Here is a 17,131-nt window from a genome sequence, read left to right as displayed (position 1 = left end):
CACAGAACAGAGACTGATGCGTATTGTGGGCATTTGCCATCAAGAAAGTCCTGCTGAAATGAATGTGGCCATGAAAGGGGTTGTTCCACAGCCCAAAAATAATAGATATGGAGCAGCCAGAGTGCCAGCCCCTTTCTCTTGTAATAGTTGAGTTTGCCAGAAGGTAACCCATTTGCAAGTTCACTGGTTGTCTTTCCTTGGACCACTTTTGGTAGGTTTTAACCACTGTATGCTAGAGACACCCCACAAGACCTGCCATTTACACTGAACAATAAACTTTCAGATTCTCACTGGATTGCAGGAAACCGATGATTATTGGCCTGTGTAAAAGGGGCAGGTATTAAGGCCCTTTTATCTGCTTCCAACACATCAGTTTCAAGAACCAACTGTTCATTTACATCCTAATACGTCCCACCCTTTAAGTGCCACTTTCACAATATAATTAATGTCATTCACATCCTGGAAAGCCCTTTTAATGCTATAGTTAATCTGTATAACGTGCATGCACTATCCTACCAAAAGTATTTGGATACCCCCTATCAGTAGAATGAATCGTGTCATATTAGCATGTCACATGTCCTAAACCATGCTACATAATATGCAGACCCTTGGAGGTATCGGGAACTGCACGCTATTGGATATGCAGGTTATGCCACACAGAAGCCGTCCATCACAAAGCTCAATACATCGGGCCATCTACAATGGTGCAAGAAGCATTGTCATTGAACAGATGGGGAATAGAAGAATGCTGTATGCAATGACAAATTGCACTACTTGATCTTCAAATCAAGTGGACATACCTGGGTTCGGAGGAGGCCTGAGAAATTCCTTTTGCCTGTGTGTGTGTTGTGCCAACAGTTAAGTACAGCAGAGGTTCTGTTATGGTCTGGGGATGGTTTACATGGCATTGTCTTGATCCATTAGTTGTAGTGGAACCTGGAACTCTGAGATATACCTTGATATCCTAGACAATGTGTTTTCGATAATTTGGCGATACTCTGTGACTGGTCAGCCATACTTCCAACAAGATAATTCTCCTTGTCACAGATCCACCGCTGTTTCACATTTATTTGAGGATATGGTTGTTCCACGATTGGACTGGCCTGCATAGAGTCCAGCCTTGAACCCTACTCAACATTTTTTGGAAAAACTGGAAAAATCAGGTCAGGAAATATGAACATCAACCATCTCCTTTGAGAGAACTCATCAGATATTTGCAGGATAAATGGAGAGAAATGCTAGCTGGTGCATCAGACGTTATATTAAGTCTTTTACACTAACGAACTGGCGAAACTCTGGTGGAACTCAGAAACAGTGGACATAACTCACAGACAGACATAATGCAGTGACTGACAAATGCCCAAAACACGACCAAGCATTCCCGCTTGCATAGACAGATGTAAAAAGTACAATGCGAGGCATTGGTTTGTATTTTGCCCAAGATTCTTAAGCCCGCTAGCCCACTTCAAGGGTCCTTGTTGTCTCATGAGTTCCTCTTCTAACAAGACAACTTCCACATGAAACCTGCCTGCATGCGGGGTAATTGTCCCAAGAGGGGCGGCCCCATGCTGGAACCTAGGGACATACCTAGACCTAGATCACAACCAAAACACAGCAGGTCTGAATGCAGCTCACACCAACATGCCAGGGATTTGCATGTAACACAACACACCATACACTCTGAACAGGACTGTTCACACCACGTCAGACACATGCACCAACACATAGGAACATGACACTGAACAAACGGGGAAAGCTCAGTAACCTCTAGCAGAGGAGCTGGTATATATGAGCAGCAGACTGATGGTGATTGGCTGGCTGGAGAAATCCACACCCAGCCAGCTCAATCAACCCCCACCTATGGGGCTGCACTGGAACTTAACATGCTAGTAGAAAGTATGCCACTGAGAGTATTTAATGTCATTAATGCCAAAGGAGCCCCACTAAGTATTAACATTGTGGCAGTGTCTGTGTGGGGGGTGGGGTCGGCGATGACACAGCATCTCACTCAGTCAAGGCAAGAGTCAAAATTTATCATATCTGTATACAGTATATTTGTATATTTTTGGTATCCACAGTGTTAACTTGGTTTTACCCTGTCAGTTGCTTGAAATGGCCAAGAACATATATTGCAGTAAGGAGCTCTGGTGGTCTATAATTCTTGAATAGTAGTGTCACATTTGTCACATAAAGTCTGGTAGGTAAAGTTTCACAGCGAAAAACAGATGAACATCTGTCCATTCTAATCCAGCATTCCCCATTTCCTGATAGGCAGGGAGAAGTACAAGATGTTGGACTATTGAATATTAATTGTATTTACCTGCTATTACATCACTATCCAGTCCTAAACCAATGATTTCCTTAAAGGGGTTGTCCCACTTCAGCTGTTTTGCTGTATGAAGGAGACAGCTCCCTACATTGTGCAGTGGCCCAAGTTGGTACCACAGGCTGAGTTCCATTAAAGTGAATGGCCACTGTGCAATGTACAAAGCTGTCATCTGTCTGCAGCAAAACAGCTAGAAATGGGCAATTCTTAAACCTGAGTCAGGGACTGGAACTGTAAAACGCTTTGGACAATTGAAATAAGTTCATGTTTTGAGAGGCCGGCCAAGCTGAAATATGTTCCATCTTTTCATCCCAACTTTGAGAAAATGAAGATTTTGCTCCAAGTTAGGTCTTTTGTATTTTTACTTATTTTATTTAATAACTGTTTGCTTGTCTTCTGTAATATTATCTTCTTTTTACCTTTTGTAAGCACTGCATCTTTTTACGTTTAAGCTTAAAACATTAATAAGGTTAGTCCTCCTGGCTCCGCAACTATAGTCTTTGATAGTGTTAACCATTTGACTGCAGGAGAGCAGTTTGTGTGTGTTTGCAACTTCTGACTGTTACACTGAATTAACTCAAATGCATGTGTATTTGTGCTGTCTTTCTGCACATCGGGCGTTGTGTTTTCGCACAGTCAAGTGCATTTTTACTGTACTTTTTGCACGCGCAGGAAAACCTACAGCCATGGTCCTGTTAGCCTAATTAGTTTCATATGTTCTATTTCCCTGTGCAAATGTGCATGAAAGTAGAATATGCTGTGTATGTTTGTGCATGACGGAATTGCAAATATGGTCATGTGAATAAGCCCTTATGGGAGTAGTTTATGGTCATTTTGTAACCTGAGTGCAAGATTGAATGATTGAATTAGATTATCCCGGTATTAGTGTATCTTGATGTGATTGGCTGCACAGCTGCTTGCCCTGTAAGTCCTGGAAGGGCACTAAAGGATTGGCAGTAGCAGCAGCAGAGGGGGCAGGTGGGGGGGGGAAGTCAATGTAATGGAGCCCCGAGCCGGCGGCCAGCACGACGGATGTTAGGATGGATAGCGGGACGCAGCACAGACCAGCCGGACAGACGGCTGCCCGGATCATTACCGGCAAAGCACATGCGCATCCTGCAGCCGCAATTGGGACCAGAGAGCAGGGGAACTGACGTTATGGAGCCCTAAGGTGGTGGTCCGCACGAAGGTGACAGGCGGATGTCAGAACGCAGCGGACAAACGCCGGGCGGCTGTCCTGGCGGTAAAGGCCATGTGCGGCTTGCTGCTGCCGTGGAAAGAATAGGGAGTGGGGAAACGGGGGTCGGAGCACAGAGGCGGGAATCGTGCGGCACGGACCTAATAGCCAGAATCGCTGCGGCGCGTGTGTGTATTGATTAGTGCCTGGGCTGCAGCCTCAATCTGATGGTTACTTTTCTTCAGAGCCTTACATTATTAGATGTTAACGCTGCCCTAAAAATGGCAACATTAACATCTAATAATGTACGCCTACAAAGACAAGTAACCCTCAAGGTAAGGCTGCAGCCCAGGCACTAATCAATGCACACTGTGCAGCTAGGGCCTTCCCGTCTTGAGCCAATCAGGAGCTAGAGATGTGAGAGGGGCGTTCTCCCTGTCAAACCCCTAGCTTCTGGTGGTGTCAAGATACACTAATACTGATTATCCCCTTGTATTTGCACACATCACATCATGCTGAAAAAATGTGTACGTGACAATGGACATACAATTTAAGGCTAAGTTCACACTAGCATTTTGTTGTTTCCGTCTAGCTGTTCCTTTGTAGGAACCAATAAATGGAAATAAAAAATGGAGGCAAACAGCTTTCCCTTTACTTTTGTTTTCCATTGTCACGAATTTTAAAAATACAGATCCGTTGCAATCTATTTTGGTTCAGTTTTTTAAACTGGAAACATAAGCGTAGCAGTCGGAGCTTTTGTTCCAGTGTGAAAAATGGAATAGAGACAGAAAATACAGAAACAGATTGAAAATGAAGGTCTTCAGTTTCAATGCTTTTCTATGGGCTGGAAAACTGCAACTTTTTTGTATGCTTTTCCTTGAAAGACATCCTTCCTTTTGCTGGATCTCCACAACATATTCCTAAACTTTATTTTTCAATGTATCAAAGTATATAAATATCTTTTCTGAGCCATGCCTGCAGCGCTATTTCTTCCGGTATTTTGTATGGGATCAGATTGGAAGGCAGCCTTACTAACTCATTCTGTATGCTGTTTATCATTAAGACGGTTGTGATGAAGAACAAAATTATAATTGCTTTTCAAAAAATATATTTTTTCCCATCAGCCTTCATTTGCACAAAAAGAGATAAAACTAAAAAAGTGTTTCTTATTCACTTTTGTTAATTATGAAATATAGAGATGACGTATTTTATATCTTCCCTGGGAATATGTTTATGTTGAAATACATCTCTGACATAAAACAGATTGAGACCTCTGTGCATGTTGCATCCAGTGGAGAAGAATGTAAGTTGGACCGTGTCTCCATGTCCTTTTCTTTCTCTGAATTATGGATTCCTATGGGTAGATTACTTTCTGGTCCGTGTATGGGCCATCTCAAAAGCTGCCAAAAGTTTTAAATGGCTTATAAATAGGTCTCACAAGTATGCAGTTTAACACTTCACATGAACATAGCAAGGCAGCTCAGGTGTAAATCTAACGTTGTTAACCCAAGAACAAGCCATGCCTAAAGTGGCAGCCAAAAACACTAGAAAAACAATTTCTCACAGATTGGTGGAAAAAGCTCCGCTTGGAGATCTCAACTATTTTTAGTATCAGCCAGATATTGTGCAACTGGAGAATTAATATGTCATAGTTAAAATATTCAGGTATGTTCCAGAAGTTATCTCTATTCTTGACAAATTGTTAAGACAAAACATAATGCCTTGTAGTTATCCTAAGGAGGAGAGGGTATTAGTGTATCTTGACGCCACCAGAAGCTAGGAGTTTGGCAGGGCTTGGATGAGTAACACCCCCTGTCACACCCTAGCTTCTGATTGGGTCAAGAGCTGAAGGTCCTGCTACCTTTCTTTTCTTATTCCAGCGGCCGCCGCCGCCACTGAGCTGCAGCGCTCTGACAGCAGTTACCCGGCGTTCCCCCTGCTGTACTCGTAGTGCTGCGGCGCTCTGACATCAGGTACCCGGCGTTTCCCACCTGCTGTACTCCTGGTGCTGCTGTTATCTGTGCCCGGTGACTACCACTGAGAATGGACTCTACAGTGTGCAGTAAATAGTAATCAGTTTTTAATGGTCATTAGTAAAGTGAGTGCTGCTCTTGGTGGTCAGCAAAGGGAACTATGCAGAAACTATTATGGCCACATGTATTTAATACCATCTGGTGGTCCACAGTCAGAGCAGCCCACATTGTCTGGTGGCCAGCTAATGTATTCAGTATCTTTTTAATTGGTGGTATATAAAATATATATCTCTTGTCTGGTGGTCAGTGATATATACAACGTTAAGACATTATCTAGTGGTCAGTGATATATGCAGAGTTTATAATTTGTCTGGTGGTCAGTGGTGTACTGTATACAGTGTATACTATACCTTATTTAGCAGTCATTGGTAGTGTTAGAGTAATCATTTACTTTAGGTGATACTCCACGGGTATGCTAGCCTTATCAATCAGGTATGCCTAATTATTATTCGATGCATTGGAGAAGAATACAATGAGAAACACACAGGTGATGTTTCCAAGATCTTCTGCTTTGTTTTTCCAATGCAAGAGGTTTTATAGTGTAGCATCCCCCACAAGGTAAACAATTCGAAGTCTACAATATGTGTGATACTTTTCCCTTAGTAAAACATTAGTAAAATTTTCCTTACAATACCTGTCTTTTATGCACATACTTCTTGCTATACACACAGCACAGATGTTATACACACGACACTACTGCATAAACTATAACTCAATACTTTCACAATATATGCAGTGCCCAAACCTTGTGGTGATCAGCAGTAGATGTAGTGTTTTTACTTTGATCAGTGTTATATACAATGTGGAAATTTGGCTATTGAAAATTCCAGTGTTCTGGTGCAGATTGCACAAAAAGCTGTGTGGAATGCTTTGCGCCACATTAACTGTGTTTTAGACACTTTTGGACACTTTTTCACTGCGACTGACAATGGGATGTGCCTTTGTTGAAAGGCGGCATGCCCTAAATGCAGCACTGTGCACCAAAAATCATGCCAAAAAGTGGTGCAATTTTTGGTGTCGACTAAGCCAATTAATAGGTCGTATACAGTTAGACTGGACAGTCTTTAGAATTTGAAGTATTTTAAGATTGTCAACTCTGTTTGCACTGTCTAACTATTTACCAGTAGTATTAGTAAATCTTCCCCATTATTTGTATCTTAGCTTTTGGAGACAATATGTTGCTTGGTTTTATTCATGGTTGGTATTTAACTTGGAATTTTTGTGCATATTGGTTCTCAATGTCAGTATGTAAGTGCACAGCCAGGCCTGGACAGGTTGTAGGGAAGCATTAGACCCCTGTAGTTAATCCTCCAGCAAATGCATAGGGATGTATTGCATCCCAAAGCACGCAGCGGCAGCAGCTGTAGCCACTTTCCTCTTCTGTGATTGGACTCCTGTGTGATACTTTCAATGCTTAATTCAAACTCCAAAGGGAGTTTTAAAAAAGCTTGCAAGCGTAGCACAGCAAGATGAGATCATCAGCCATGTGAGCTGCTGACTGGCATTGTGACAGCTTTCTGTTGCATATTTTACTGGCCTGCCCACCTGCTCGCGCTTTTCCCGCAGTTACCACAAGTTCTGTGCAAACAGTATTCAGGGGGAGAGACAGGCCAGGGCAAAGAGTCTCTGCTACAGTGCCATTGCCAAACAGATTACATGGGGCACATGGATTAGGGTTCTTGTTGTGAGACGACCTCTTTAATGTGTTCAGCTATGGCAATCTTCAGATTCCCTCAAAGAGGTTGTCCCACCAACTGAAGTTATCCCCTGTCTACAGTAGATGGAATAATTAACTGAATGGTGGGGATTCAATCGCCAGGATCCCCATCAATCATGAGAACATGGTCTAGAAGGTCTCCAAATGAATTGGAGTGGTGGTCACGCATGCACACAGCCTCTCCATTCATTTTGATGGGGTTGCTGGAGATAACTGAGCTTGGCTGTATCCATCATTGTACTTCAAGGATGGCTGGATCATGGAAAACATAGAAACCAAGACTAGTACTAGGCTGTGACTGCTGCCGGCTCTCTCCCACCCACTTCAGGCTAGCTATACTCTGCCTCTCCCCTGACATCACTACCATTTACACTCCTCCCTGATGAGCATGCTCACTGGACTTATGGGGATTAACCATTTTTGAAGGATGCATGAGCTAAGTGAATTCATATAGGTCACAGAGCTGTGAGGGTGTATTTGTCTTCAAAGGGTTAATCCCCATAAGCTCAGTAAGCAGACTTGTCAGTGGGAGGGTTAATAGTAGAGATATAAGGGTAGAGGCGGAGTACTACAGTCCTGGTTTCTATATTTTCCTCCTCCAAGCATACAATCGGAGTACAATGATGAATATCCCCTTTAAGCACCTGTGGCCCACAAGGTGGAGATTGTAGGGCAGGGAGTGTATTGTTTCCTACTCTAGCATAAGTGTCCACCGTATCTGCATCCACAGTGAAGTGTGGGGTTCGCTCAGGGTTTTGGGACATCGGGTGGGCTCCGCCAAGTGAGTGAAGCTCAGGGCCGCCACCCTGCTTGCCCCTACTAGCTACCCCTCTGGCTTGGACTAAGATTTTAAAAGGATCTTTATAAAACACGCAAGGCTTTATCTATGTCACAGCCACTAGTGGAGAAAAGTTTTCAAAGAACATCTATCTGAAACCTGCTGCGTCAAACAGTCTTGTGAGGTGGGAGAGTCTCCATTCTATACCTACTGCGGAAGGCATTTCCCAGGAGTCTCCACTTTTAGGAGAAAGATTTCTTACAACACAGGACGATGGAGGCACGTGGGTCCTTTACATATTTTTTTTTTTTTAATGTTTTTATTAGGCAATCCGGACATGTATCCAACATTACAGTATCATCTCAGTTATTCTTGACCTTTTCAGTATTCAAGCCAAGACATACAGCAGTATGGCCGCATGCAGACGGGCGGAAATTCCGCGGTGGGAATCCCCGCAGAATTTCCACTCGTACATGCCTGCATAGGATTGCATTACAACACGCAATCCTATGCAAACGGCCGCGGTTTGTCTGCGCGAAATCCCGCGCAGCAAACAAACCGCGGCATGCTCTAATTCTGTACGGGGCTCGCAGAGCCCCGAACAGGAACGTCCCTCACCGGCCGCCGGCACATGAAAGAGCCGGAGCTGCGGGAGCCAGAGTTCGCAGCTGGATCCGACCCGGCCGTCTGCAGGCAGCCTATATTGTAGAATAGTTCTTTGCTGTCCATTGGCAAATACATAGATGGACATAGTCTTAATATAATTTTTTCTTATTTTATAAACTAGCAGTTTACTAATTATAATTAAAATAAACATCAAACAAACAAAAAAACAACCCTAGACCCGCTCTGACCTCAGGACTGCATATGGTCTCCTTTTTTTTTCTTCCTTTAATAAATGTAGTTCTGGATACTTGACCTCACTTATGTGAAAATTACTGCCAGCTGTTTTAACAACTGTTGGTAAATCACCGGGACCTATATGCCAGATTGGCACTGGCACAGCTGAAAATGTGACAACACCTGTTGAACGCACCACAGTGAGGAGTTTTCATTTTGTTGTATTTAAGTATTTCAGGATTTTCCCATTAACATGAATTGCCTTAATAATGCCCCAGTGCACAAACTAAACAACTTTGTAATGTACACCTTTTACAAAATCTGCACCATTTCTGAGCTCTGCAATTACCTTCACTCCATGTGTCAGAAGCAGGAAAAAGCAAGTTTATAACATTTTCTGCCTGCTACAGTGTTCCTTCATAGGTCCAGTATACACATTACATTCCTCTTTCCCCATCTGAGCAGCACTCATCCATACAGTTCTTTGGGCTCCATTGAAATCAATGGAGCCCATCTAAAACCATAATAAGGTAAACCCAGAGTAAAAGTGTGATTGTCGGTACAGCCATCACACCTAGACACCGTCTATTTTATTCTTGATCCCGCACTGTAAAGTGAAGTGAAGCCTCGAAAGCCAAGCCGCACATCCTTGCATGCTTGGTCGTATCAGTAAGCGGAGCGTTTGCAGCTACACTGTCCGCTGTGACCTGCGCTTACTGTGCATGCTCAGCTGCATAATTGCTTTCTATGGCCTTTATTGATTTCAATGGAGCCCATAGAAACACTATTAGGCGATCATGCACAGTAAAACTGGTCTTCCGCAGAGTGCTGAGATAGAGAGTAGAGCCCATGGAACAAAATCTTTTGATATGTTTAACCACATTTTTTTCCTAGCAGCTAATGCTAATATCAAGATGTCCCCAATCTTTCTCTTTTATACCCATTTCACCACCACGTTTTTGTACTTCCCTGTAAGTATTTGAGCATATAAACTCCAATAGTTACACACACACTTATATCTGCTTCATTTTAAATGTATTGGATTTTTGCACAGCAGAAAATTTGGTGCGGATTTTAACTCAGATTTGCAACAGACTTCGCCTCTTCAGTTAAAAGGGGAAATATGCTTAGAATCTGCATCAAAATCTGCACTAAAATCTGCTGTGGACTTTTGTGCGGATCCATACCATATCCCACCATATAGAAATGCACCTATACATATATACACATAAGCATATATGTATGTGGGGTGTATGTACCCCAATAAAGTCTTGGGGTGCATTAAAAGAGGTATAGGGGCCAGGCACGAGAACATTATTCTTCCACTATATAAGGCACTTGTCAGGCCTCACATGGAATACTGTGCACAGTTCTGGACACCGATTCTGAGGAAAGATGTTACAGTGCTTGAGGGGGTTCAAAGAAGGGCAACTAAACTAATACATGGAATGAGAGGACTGAAAACCCAGATGGGCTATCAAAATTAGGATTATTCACCCTGGAAAAAAGACAGCTAAGGGGCGACCAAATAACTATGTATAAATACATTAGGGGACGATACTAGGGTCTCTCTCACGGTCTGTTTATTCCCAGGACTGCGATGGTAACAAGAGGGCATCCGCTACACCGGTGCTGAGGAAGAATGTTGCAGCACTTGAGGGGGTTCAAAGAAGGGCAACTAAACTAATACATGGAATGAAGGGACTGGAATACCCAGAGAAGCTATTAAAATTTGGATTATTTACCCTGGAAAAAAGACGGCTAAGGGGTGATCAAATAACTATGTATAAGGGGACGATACAAGGATCTCTTCCATGATCTGTTTATTCCCAGGACTGCGATGGTAACAAGAGGGCATCCGCTACATCTAGAAGAAAGCAGATTTCATCACCAACACAGAAAAGGGTTCTTTACTGTAAGAGCAGTGAGACTGTGGATGCCTGAGGATGTGGTGATGGCAAAATCCATAGAGGAGTTTAAGAGGGGACTAGATGTCTTTCTAGAGCGCTATGATATTACAGGATATAGATATTAGGTGAGCAGCCGGGTTGTTGATCCAGGGATTACTCTGACTGCCATTATGGTGTCAGGAAGGAATTTCTTTCCTCTAAATGAGCTAAATTGGCTCGTTGGTTTTCTTTTGCCTTCCTCTGGAACAACAAGAGGGGGGATGAAACAGGCTGAACTAGATGGACATTGTCTTCTTGCAGCCTATCATACTATGTTGCTATGTGTATATACCTAATGCGGCAGATTTTTACATGACATTTGATGCCGAATTTTCCACTATAGAAAGTTTGCACAAAAACTAATCTAATATACAGTGGATTTTAAAAAGTCTACCCACCCCTGTTGAAATGTTTTGTCATGTTAAAAAAATCTGACAAGGATGAATAATTTCCGATTTATTTCCACCTTCCATGTGTCCCATTATCTGTACAATCCCATTGAAAAACAAACAAATCTTTTAGGGTGAAAAAAACCCAACTAAAAGTGGTTGCAGAAATATACACGCCCTAAAACTAATTCTTTGTTGATGTACCCTTTGACTTTATGACGGCATTCGGTCTTTTGGGGTAGGTGTCTATCAGCATGGCACATCTTGACTTGGCAATCTTTGTCCACTCTTACTTGCAAAAGCGTCCAAACCTGTCAGATTGCAATCTCATAGGATTCAGGTCTGGGCTCTGGCTGGGCCATTCCAAAACCTCTTTTGATCATCTTCTGGCAAAGCCATTCTCCTGTTGATTTGCAGATATGCTTTGGGCTGTTGTCCTGCTGAAAGGTGAAATTCCTCTTCACCTCTAACTATTCAGCAGAGGCCTGAAGGTTGAATGTTGCTCTGTGCTTATGCACAATTTATTATGTGGTCGTTTCATGTTTGGTGGGTGTTTTTATATCTAACTATAATATAAGCTGACTACTTCTGTTTATCTACTGTCTGTTTTATGTCTGAGATATGGATACAAATATTCCTAATGTCAAACTGAGAGTCAAGCAGCCCGATGAAGCGGTCTCAAGCCATTGTGTCGTAGGGTTTACTTCTCTGCAACATGTACAATATGCCAATTCTACAACACCACCCATTGTCACACTATTGAGGATACAGTGATCCCTCCTATATCGCGGTTCAATGATTGCGACTTCAGTGCATCGTGGATTTTAGATATTAGACCATATATAATTCTGTTTTCGCAGAGTTTTTCGCTATATCGTGGAATTTTGCGGTACATACAGGAAAAACAGTACATCACTAGCGCTTGCCAATGCGAGATTGTACGCGGCACACTATTGGCTGATGGAATGTGCTCTGTATCCTGGACGCTGATTGGCTCACTGATCGTAGCATCGGTCTGTTTGTTCACTTTTGCGATTGTTTAGCAGTTCACCCGACAGATTGATTTGTGTAAATATAATGCTGCTACTTCGCTGATTTTCACGTATCGCGGGGGTCTCTGGAACGTAACCCCGCGATAGACGGGGCATCACTGTATTACTAATATAGTCTGGAGATAATGGTCTCCCATGTAACTGCACATTCATTGTATTAACCCTTTCCAATCCAATTTGTATTCTGGTTTTCCTAGGGGGCTTACTCTTTTTCTGCCATTATACAACGGCGCTATATGCTGGCTAAAGCCAGTACTGCATGAGGTGACACGTTGGATAGGCTCCGACAGCAGAGAGGCTGGCAATATACAGTAAGAGAACCCCGACGGATGTCTTCCAACATCGGAGCTGTACAGCCTTAAATCATAATATCTTCAGAGGTCAGACAGTGGATTGGAAAGGGTTAAGAGGAAGATTTGTGATCCTAAGGATGCTTTTACACACCTGACTGTCATCCCAGCAATACAGAAGTGAGGATTGCTCAGTGAATGAAAGCGGAGCAGTCCGGAGATCGTTCTGGCCACCCACCTTCATTCACAGTAAACAAACCGTAGTTCATAGATGAATGACTACTTGTTTACAGATTCAGATTCCCACCATCCAGCAAGAATCTGAACGATTAACATTCCGTGTAAAAGGACCCTCAATCATATATCTTACATGTTATATCTCTTCGGCAACCAGATGCAGTATTCATGCCCCGTATCAGCAGAACTAATAAAGACACAATGTGATGTAATTTGATTACTCACAATCCTCTTACTTCATTGTCAGTGACTTTAGGAACATACAGATGGCATGACTAAGTCCAGTTCTAAAGATAGGACATTAGACGTATGACTGATGTCAGAAAAATAACCTAATTCCTGAGAAGTGAGAGGTCAACAAGTTAGGTCCAGATTCGGAGTTAATCTAAGAGAATGTATCTGTATTTCTGGGCTGATCTCATTCAGGAGTACTTTATTTCCACTCAGTAGGATATCTTGGATAGAACTCCAGAGCCAAAAGCCAGGGTGTGACTATATTGGCCTGGGATCGCTACCAGCCCGCCCGGAAGCTTCTGCTCATGTCTTAAGTAATAGGAGCTTTGCTGCAGGCAATCAGGTAAGTATAGATGCCCAACAAATGGGCGCAGCCAGTCTGTCTCACGCTAAGATGGTTTCAGCCATGTGGAATGGGGTGCCAAGCCTGGGTTATCACAAGAAAGAGATGTGTTTTGGTAATGCTGTATATTTCAAGGAAATATAGTACCTAGTGCAATTTTATTTTTACATCACGTATCCATTAACATATGCAAAAATATTATTTTTTTCATGTCAACATTGCACATACTCTTTAGGGGCTTACACATACTAAATCCTTTTTGTAACTGCAAGTAGGCTTTCAAAAGCACTTCCTCTGGCTGTTAAAGGGACTCTATCACTGTAGAACCCACCCATTAACCGTTATGGATGGATAGAAGAAAAGATGCTGACTCTGAATATCTAGATTTTATCTCAGTACCCACTGGCATTGGTAAGCCCACAATCGGTTTGTGCACTGACACAAGTATGAAGCTCACCAACTGATTTGGGGTTTACTGCAGGGGAATGCCAGTGAGTAATGAAATAAAAGCTACATATTCTGAAACTGCATCTTTTCAGCTATCTAGCCATTGCAATGGGTTGGGAGGAGCGGTGCATTCTGAAAATCCTGCTATGGACACCAAAAGGACTTGTACAGGTAATGTTTGCTAAACAACACAGCTGATATGAAACTGATTTGCCAGACTTTACACAATTTAAAGGGGGTTTTGGGGGATTTTTCTATTGATGACATTTCCTTAGGATAGAATCGTAGGGTTGGAAGGGACCTCCAGGGTCATCAGGCTCAACCTCCTGCTCAATACAGGATTCACTACATCATACCAGACAGATATTTGTCCAGCCTCTGTTTGAAGGCTTTCATTGAAGAAGAACTCGCCCACTCTTGTTCCACTCATTGATCACCCTCACTGTAAGAAAGTTTTTTTCTAATATCTAATCTGTGTCTCCTTCCTTTCAGTTTCATCCCATTGCTTCTAGTCTTTCCTTGTACAAATGAGAATAGGGCTGATCCCTCTGCAGTGTGACAGCCTCTCAGATATTTGTAGACCGCTATTAGTCTCCTTTCAGCTTTCTTTTTTGCAAGCTAAACATTCCAAGATTCTTTAAAGGGGTTGTCCCGCGGCAGCAAGTGGGTCTATACACTTCTGTATGGCCATATTAATGCACTTTGTAATGTACATTGTGCATTAATTATGAGACATACAGAAGTTATAAAAAGTTTTTCACTTACCTGCTCCGTTGCTGGCGTCCTCGTTTCCATGGAGCCGACTAATTTTCGCCGTCTAATAGCCAAATTAGCCGCGCTTGCGCAGTCCCGGTCTTCTTCTTTTTTCAATGGGGCTGCTCGTGCTGGATGCCGGCTCCGTGTAGCTCCGCCCCGTCACGTGCCGATTCCAGCCAATCAGGAGGCTGGAATCGGCAATGGACCGCACAGAAGCCCTGCGGTCCACCGAGGGTGAAGATCCCCGCGGCCATCTTCATCAGGTAAGTAAGAAGTCACCGGAGCGCGGGGATTCAGGTAAGCGCTCTCCGGTGTTCTTTTTTAACCCCTGCATCGGGGTTGTCTCGCGGCGAACGGGGGGGGGGGGGGGTTGAAAAAAAAAAACCCGTTTCGGCGCGGGACAACCCCTTTAACTGTTCCTCATAGGACATGATTTGCAGACCACTGACCATCCTGGTAACGCTTCTCTGAACTTGCTCCAGCTTATCTTTTTTAAATTGGGGTGCCCAGAACTGGACACAATATTCCAGATGAGGTCTGACTAAGGAAGAGAAGAGGGGGATAATTACCTCACGTGATCTAGACTCGATGCTTCACTTAATACATCCCAAAATTGTGTTTGCCCTTTTTGCTTCTGCATCACATTGTTGACTCATGTTCAGTCTATGATCTACTAGTATATCCAACATGTGCTGTTGCTTAGCTCAGTTCCTCCCATTCTGTATGTGCTTTTTTCATTTATCTTGCCCAAATGTAGGACTTTGCAATTCTCCTAGTTAAGTTCCATTCTGTTAGTCACTGGCCACTGTTTAAGCTTTTCTAGATCTTTTTGAATACTCTCTCTGTTCTTTAGTGTTAGCTATCCCTCCTAACTTTGTGTCGTCTGCAAATTTGATCAATTTCCCCTCATTTTTCTCCTCCAGATCATTTATAAAAATATTGAACAACACTGGGCATAGGACTGAGCCTTGTGGTTCCCCACTTGATACATTCTTCCACTTTAATGTGCAGCCAGTTATGACCACTCTTTGAGTACAATCACTCAGTCAGTTGCGAATCCACCTTACAGTTGTTTTGTCAATCCCATAGTTTCTCATTTTTTCAATGTATGCATAGGTCATCAATAGTTGATCTAGTGGTGAACCCGGTCAATCAGCTGTTCGGGCTCCCGCTGTCAGCACCAAAACAGTGTATGGAGTGGAAGCAGATTGCTCTGACCCCTATGTAGTGGCCGGCACTGGTAATTGCAGCCACAGCTCTCATTGATGTTAATGGGAGCTGCACCTGCATATACAAGCAATAGCAACTACATAGGGGTCAGAGCAGCAACTTCCGCTTTATTCTCCTGTGTATATCGGAAATGACAGCAGACGCCAAAGCAGCGAATCCTAGCTGATCAACTATTGACTATCCTGAGGAAAGGTCATCAATATAAATAGCCCAGAAAACCCCTTAAAGGTATTAAATGATTAGTAAAATTGCCTTCATGAACTATACATTAAACCCTTTGCTTACATTCTGCACAAAGCAGGCATTTAATTTTCTGAACCTTGGCATACTTGTAATATACGGAAAATTAAAAAATCAACCATTGCATTTACAGAGATAGGTCGCGAAGGTCTGATAGATGCAGAGCACACAGGTTGGACTCTTCTACAGTATGAGACATTTAGAGCATATCCTGTGGCTATACCATAGATGTCTAAGATAAGGATAGTTTTTAATGGCAACCTATTTTCAATGTTCCTCTGCTCTACAAGTAGACAACCCTTTTAAAGGGAATCTCACACCATATTAATGTTGCCCTATCTGAGGGTCGCATAAATTGGTGAGAGACCCTTAGTGCAGCGGGTGGTGATTTAGTTTAGTAGCTGTTCTACTTTTCATAAAATCAGTCTCTCTGTGCTGCAGCGTGAGGCCAGCATGTAGTCCGCTCTATACCGTGCTTGCGCCGTGTAGTCCATGGCATTCATGAGCTCCAGCTGCTCCCGCCACTGATTGACAGTTTGTTTTTTTTCCCTATAAACAGAAAACCGTCAATTGTTCTCAGGGGAAGGGGACAACCACAGCTTATGCATATTCTTGGCAAAGTAAGTGAACCTCCTCCCCACTTTCCCTGCTGCCCTTGGATATGAAAGCATAAATATGGTAACAAATTCCCTTTAACCCAAGCCTAGACTGTGCCCAACTGCTAGAGGTTTATCAACTATATGTAGCTTGTATTTAGTGGCTACCCTGCTATGGCTGTGGGGTGCAAGCTTGTAAAGTAACCTCTCTCTGGCATGTGACCATTATCTTATCCAGACCGCTCCTCAGAATTTAGCAGATGTCTTTATGAACACATGAGCAGTTAATAAAAGTTGACCTGCTAACAGTATTTATTCTACTACTAACAGAAATCTGGATTATATGTGTGTTACACTACCAACGTGGTAATCGCTGATCACAGGGATACTTTTACTGTACATATCACCCACAAAATTGTTATTCACAGAAAATTACTATTATTAGGCTTACCTTGATTATATTTGGTTATTTTTCACATTGTGAGGCTTCAGTCACA

This window comes from Eleutherodactylus coqui, chromosome 7 (genome assembly GCF_035609145.1).
Source record: "Eleutherodactylus coqui strain aEleCoq1 chromosome 7, aEleCoq1.hap1, whole genome shotgun sequence".
Lineage (NCBI taxonomy): Eukaryota > Metazoa > Chordata > Amphibia > Anura > Eleutherodactylidae > Eleutherodactylus > Eleutherodactylus coqui.
Note: the sequence above shows the minus strand (reverse complement) of the source record.